This window comes from Miniopterus natalensis, chromosome 4, assembly GCF_054644295.1.
Source record: "Miniopterus natalensis isolate mMinNat1 chromosome 4, mMinNat1.hap1, whole genome shotgun sequence".
NCBI lineage: Eukaryota > Metazoa > Chordata > Mammalia > Chiroptera > Miniopteridae > Miniopterus > Miniopterus natalensis.
In genome coordinates this window covers 75,853,195-75,860,237 of record NC_142084.1, presented here as the reverse complement: position 1 = coordinate 75,860,237, position 7,043 = coordinate 75,853,195, and the positions used below count along the sequence as shown (strand labels likewise).

General features: G+C 40.6%; 1 pseudogene; it reads left to right on the top strand.

Moving 5' to 3' along the window:
• The first annotated feature begins 3,093 nt into the window (after positions 1–3,093).
• LOC107538047 (ribosomal protein uL24-like pseudogene) lies at positions 3,094–3,500 on the top strand (annotated as a pseudogene).
• The last annotated feature ends 3,543 nt before the right edge of the window (positions 3,501–7,043 follow it).

Here is a 7,043-nt window from a genome sequence, read left to right as displayed (position 1 = left end):
GATACCTTTAACTGTCCAACTCATCCCATTGGCATGGATGGAGTATTAAATGGAATTAAAGATTCACAAGCTCATATGACTATCATTTCAATTCAAAGAGAAATTTGACCTCTGGAAACTAAAAATGGACTTATTTCATAAATAGAGTTAGTGGTAACTCTTGTGATTTAATTTAAAATAACTGTCCCATGTCCTTATACATCTCCCCCAACTTTTAGCCAGACTCTTGAAATTCACAATTTCAGAAATTATGTTGGGAAAGGCTACTGCAAGTATTCAAAGGAATGAATGTCTTGAAATTTAGTAGTTGTACTTTTTAAGCACACAGAGGCAGTCGTTGAGTGGAACTGCTATATATTAAACAGCTCAGTGTTCGTTTCTCATGTTTTAATACATATTTTTTATAACTACCTCAGCTGGAACAACGAGTGAAGAGAAAACAGCATCAAGCTGGAGATCAGAAGCCTCTGCTTCCAGCCCTGGCACAAAGTCATATGTCATTTAGAACAAATTACTTAAACTCTCTGAGATTCAGTTCTCTAGCTGTGTACTGTTTACTGATGGCTGCTGTAACAAATAACTGCCAAAACCTCATTTATTATGTATTACTAAATCAATAATTAACACATAGTAAAATATATTTTCTGATCAAAAAGTCTAACGAAGATTTTCTTTGTCAGGTGACCCTTGCAAGGTCCTTGGGATAGCACTCTGCCAAGAAGTAGTTTAGGATCCAGTCCCTCTTCCAAGCTCTGGCTCTATTATTTTAGGATCCCTCATTTTTTTGGCTCTTCAGACGGGAAGAGAGAGAGCAAGAAAGACCTTGTAGAGAGACTTAGGAGCCAGATCTGTGAATGGCTTACATCATTTTTGTCGCATTCCACAGACAAAAACTCCATCACATCCACAAGCTGTATAACCTACATTAGTTCTAAAAATTAGTGAATTCCTTAGATGTAAAGTGAGCTAAAATGACAACATGTAGCATTATCTCTGCCACAAAATGTGAAATAAATTGGGGTTAAATGAGCTCTACCTTCTACTCCAAGGGTCTGTAGTTTAGTGAATAAATTAAAGAGAAAATACAGAGTAAGGTCCAAGAAAGACAAAACTAAGTCTAAGCTGCAAAGAGCAGAATAAAATGCTAGACAGTAAAATACTGGGGAGCAAGAATGTGATATTTCTCATAACCTCCCACTCATGCACTTATGGGCACTTATTACAGCTGTTGTAACAAATACCGGCAAAAGCGCCCACAATTGGTGATACTGGAAGCTCCCAGACTTGAAGGCAGGATAAAACTGGTGAAGAGGAAGCAGTGGAGTGTGTACTTGTGAAGAGAGACTTTGTTATCTTAATATATGCTCATCGGCCAATTCTGGCATGGACACGAAGTCAGTATGGAACCGAACAGTGGGCCCCCCTGCCCCCCATTACATGAGCATCTTCACTGTTTCTGCTGGAGGACCTGGGTCACATTCCCAGTCACGGCAAGGCAGTTGAGAATATCACAAAGTGAGACATTTTCCAAGGTCTTCAAAATGCCTAATTTTTGTTTTATTTTAGAGTATTGTATCATGTTTATTTGTTCGTGGTGGTGTTTTGCTTGTTTTCGTATTTTCTGTTTTTTGATGATGGAGAACGAACACGTGTGGATCAAAGAGTCTTGTTTTTATAGGGAGTTTTCCAGAATCCATAAACTATCCATGAAGATAATTTTTCAAACCCACAATGATTTCAACAAAATAAATCAAAACTGTTGGACACTTGCCCTACATTGTCAGGGACAAAGGCGTGTCTCTCAATTAGCAAGCCTTCGCCTAGCCTCATGACTTGAAGTGTCCTGCTGATTTCTATCAGTTCTGATGCCAATCCGAACCTGGTCTCTCAACTCTAAAGGGACAGTGAAAGCACTGTCTTTTTTTTTTTTACTGAAGTATACTTGACATATAATATTATATTAGTTTCAAGTGTACAACATAGGGATTCAACCTTTACTTATCTTAAAATGTGTTAAAAACACACCCACACTTCCACGCCAATAGAAAAACAGATAAACTTCTGGGAGATTTAATAATAGCCAAGATCCATTAAGTACTTATTTTGTGCCGGGCATTGCTCAAAGATGCTTGTATGTAGTAACACAATTAGTCTTCCCTTTGAGAGAAAGTTACTAGTCTTGACTTCATCTTACAGATGAGGAAACTAAGGCACAGCAAGGTGGCATGTCTTTCTCAAGGCAAAGCCCTTGGAAAAGAAGTAGAGCTAGAATTCAAACTCTTAAACTATGAGTTCAGAGCCAAGTTCTTGATTGCATCCCATATTGCCTGCAGTGACATGAAATGCGAGACATCTCCAACAAAAAAAGAAAAAATCCAAACCAAGAGAGCATGTTTTTAAAAGAGGGTGATGCCTCCGCCCTGGAATTTAGAGGGCAAAGGGTTATACTTCAGTAGTCCATACACTCCAAGAAATGTCTACCAGTCCCTCTGACATTTAAAGAGCTTGGAAGTCATCGCTCCCATCTTTATAATGAGAAATAACTGAGCAAACTAAAAGATCAACCACTCTTCTTGGACTTATCAGAGAACTGAAGTGGTTGGAAAAACTGACACCCCAAAATCTGGACAGTTAGGTGACTCTAGACAGTCACAGCCAAGATCTGCTTACCTAAGGAGCAGAAATGACTGGAACTGTAAGCTGGAAGGAACACTTACATGGTAATTTTTATAAATTGCTGGAGACTGAGACTAGCTTATGAAAGAAAACTTCTGGTGGCCACAGGGTCCTAGGGGCTCCACTCTCCTAGGTTTTATCTCCAGGACACCCACCAGGTTCTCGTGGTGAAATGCTGAGGAAGATTCCCTCCTGGAAAAGGGGAAGAGTCACAATTGTGGGATAGGCCTAAAGCATTCTTCAGAACAGAGGCTGAACCCTCAGGGAAAGATAAAACTTTACCAGAGCCTTATCCCACCTAAGACAAGGGCACTTGCCTTTATCACCCTCTAGCTTTCATGATTCGCCTGAGGGGATGAGAGGACCTAGTGAAGGGATCCGCTTCTGAGCCCACCAGGTGCCAGGGGGACAGTCATCATGAAGTTCAACCCCTTCGTGACCCGCCGACACCACTTCAATGCCCCCTTGCACCTTGCAGGAAGATCACGTCTGCCCGCTGTCCCAAGATCTGCGGCAGAAACACAGTGTCATCCATTGCAAACATGACAAGGTCTAGGTGGTTTGGGGATACCACAAAGGTCAGCAAATCGACAATGCGGTGCAGGTGTACAGAAAAGAAGACCTCACCCACATTGAGTGGGTGCCTCGTGAGAACGCTAACAGCACATGTTCGTGTGGACATTTGCCCCAGGAAGGTGGTTATCACCAAGCTAAAACTGGACAAAGAGCGGAAAAAACTTCTTGCACGAAAAGCCAAATTGTGACAGGTTGGAAAAGAGCAAAACAAATATAAAGGAGACCTTATTGAGAAAATGCAGGATTAAATATAGCCTGTTGCGCAACCACAGTTTAACTGTAGATTTTTTGCTAATGTGTGTGCCTTTGGAACTTTTCAAGATGCCTCTGGAAAGCTTCCTTTTCTTTCCTTTTTTCTTTTTAAAATATATCTTCATTGATTTCAGAGAGAGAAGGGAAAGGGAGAGAGAGACAGAAACATCAATGATGAGAGAGTCACTGACCAGCTGCCTCCTGCACGCCTCCCACTGGGGATCAAGCCTGCAACCTGGGCATGTGCCTGGACCGGGAATCGAACCACAATATCCTGGAACCTAGGTCGATGCTCAACTGCTGAGCCATGCCAGCCGGGCTGGAAAATTTCATTTTCCTCCTGTTTTGTGATTGATCTGTGGCTCTGTATTTTGCGGGTTCTAAACTCAGTCTATGCCTGGGTTTCAGACTCAATCCCCAGTAGGGGGCGTGCAGGAGGCAGCTGATTGATGTTTCACTCTTGCATGGATGTTTCTCTCTCTCTCCCCCTCTCCCTACCTTTCTCTCTGAAAAGAATCAATTAAAAAGAAGAAGATTACAAAGTGGTTCTTCTCCCCTCCCCTGTATTACCACCATCCCACCAGGGTCCAGTGTAAGGACTGGATTGCAGCTGTGAGTTTTGCGCTACACAGACTCTCTGAGGAGGAGTGCTTAGGAAAATCCAGAATCAACAGGGGAGATGAAAACAAGGACAGCAGATGTATTTGAAAACTCCGGCACCTACAGTTACAATAAACATTAAAGGGCCCGCTCCCACTCAGATTTACAGACTTTGCCCTGAAGGCTCACTTAGCTTCTTTCCCATTGTTCAATACATAATGCCAGCTTTTCACCATAATGACAGGCCACGCTCCAAGGCAAGGAACACCAGCCTGAAGGGACAAAGCAAGTATCAGAACTAGACTCAGATATCTCACACATGTTGGAGTTATCATGCTAGGCATTTAACTACAATTAAATGCTAAGGGCTCTACTGGAAAAAATGGACACAATGTAAAAACAAATGAGTAATGTAAGCAGAGAGATGGAAACTCTAAGAAAGAATCTAGAGGAAATGCCAGAAATCAGAAACACGAACAAAAATGCAGAATGCCTTTGATGAGTTCATCGGTAGACTGGACACAGCTGAGGAAAGAATCGAGTTGCTTAATGATAGATCAATAAAAGCTTTCCAAGCCACCAGGAAGGTGAAAAGACATTGCAGATAATAGGAGCCAAGTTTTCCAAATCCTATAACTGACACGGGATTTGTACCTAGTGAGGAGTCTCCCTCCTGGTTGGAACAATCTATGTGACCTTTCGGGTCTGACCACAGGCAGTTACAAGGGTCGTGGGCAGCACTCGGGGGAGAAGCTGCCCTCCTCGCTCCAGCCTCGGTGCTCAGCTCCTGCACTGCACTTTCGGAAGCGAGCTGTGGTCAAGGGCTCAAGCCTCTCTGGCTGGTCAAGATCATGCTCTTTGCATATTTGCAGTCCTAGTCCCCGTGCTTTTTTATTCGTAGGTCATTTTATCAGAGGTCTTGGGTAGATCTTCCCAGACTCCTCCGTTGAGACCTCCTTCTGCAGGGAAGGAGGGGGTGCCTTGAAGACATTTTTCCATCCACCAGCTCAGTACCCAGCACTTTCACACTCCTAGCCTTTCCTTCTCTCTCTCCCCCTCCAAAATGCAAGGTGCATAAAGCTGCCAGAGACTTTTGTTGGGACTTTCTCAACAGTGAAACAACCCCCAAATGCAAACTGATTCACCTCACCCTCAACTGGTGTATTGTTTCGTGGTAAAAAAAACAGAACAGAGGAGTCAGTGTTTTCTCTTGTTTTAGCCTCTTGCTATATATCATCTTTAGAAGTGATTAAAGCCTTAACTCTTCATTTTTGGCTTGTTGCTTTAAGTGGCTGCTTTGACACCTGGTAGCTCTGCTCTTTCTCCCAGCTCAGCTATGCTCCTGACATCTGAAATAAGTTTTAAAATGTTTACAATACAATAATAAAAAGACAAATAGCTCAATTAAAAGATGGGTAAAGGATATGAATAGATATTTCTACAAAGAAGATACAGAAATGGAAAAAACACACATGGAAGGATGGTCAACATCACTGAACATCAGGAAAATATACAACAAATGAGATAATGCTTTGCACCCACTAAGGTGGCTATAACCAAAAAGAGAGATACTAATGTGTTGGCAAGAGTGTGGAAAAACTGAAACCCTCGGACATTGCTGGTGTGAATTTAATATGGTGCAACTGCTTTGAGAAATAGTCTGGCAATTCCTGACAAGGTTAAAATAAAGTTACCACATGGCGCAGCAATTCTACTCTGAACTGCATAGGTAAGAGAAATGTTATGAAATTAAAGATAAATGAAAACACTTGTACACAAATGATCATAGCAGCATTATTCATAATAGTTAAAAGTATAAACAACCCAGTATTTATCAACCGATGAATGGATAAATAAAATGTGGTTTATGCATACAATGGAACATTATTCAGCAATAAAAATAAATTACTTGCCATAACAGGTAAGCCTTGAAAACATTATGCGAAGTGGAAGAGACAATTACGAAGGACCACATATTATGATTTCATTGATATGAAATGTCAAGAACAGGCAAACTTACACAGAGAGAAAGCAGATTAGTGTTTGTCTCAACCTAGAGTAAGAGATGGAAGGATTGAAGAATAATATTTAAGGTATACAGGGTCTCATTTGGGGGCAATGGAAATATTCTAAAACTGTGATGATGGATGCAAAACTCTGTAAACAGATCAAGAGTCATTGAATTTATACTTTAGAAGGGTGAATTGTAAGTTAAATGAATTATATCTCAAAAAAGTTATAAAAATGAGATACACTTAAAGAGTTAAACACAGCATACAATTTCTAAATGGACAAAGGTGAAATTATTTCAAAATGTCCTGACCATCTCTGTATACCTACAGCTTAAAATGTACCTAAAATATATCTGTCTCTTTTGCACACAGGTATATTTCTAGTTCTTGAGACAGTATTTGATCCATAGTGGTGTTCAATAAATATTTGTTTAATCAAAAGTTGTTACATAAGGGGAATTAGAATACCAGGAGGAGATGAATGTGAGAATAGGAAAGGAGAAATTTGTGTAGTAATGGTCCTGAACTTCCAAAATCAATGACAGACATAGATCCAGGAATCTCAGAGAACACCAAGCAGAGTAAAAAATGAACAAGTAAAACCACACTTAGACTATCATATTCAAATTGCAGAAAATTAAAGACAGCCGGGGTGGAAAGAACAGAATTAGGGCTCACTTCTTGACAGAAACCATGCAAGCAAGAGAACCGGTTAAAATACTTCAAGTGTTGCAGAAAAAAACCCAACCACCTAGGATTGTTATCCTTCAAAAGTAACAGCAAAATAAAGACTTTCTCTGACAAAGGAAAACTGAGGGAATCCATCACAAGTAGACACAACCCTTAACAAATATTAAAATAAGTTATTGAAGGAAAGAGCAAATAATACAGATCATTTTATGGGTTTTAAGTGTGCTCACCAAAAGC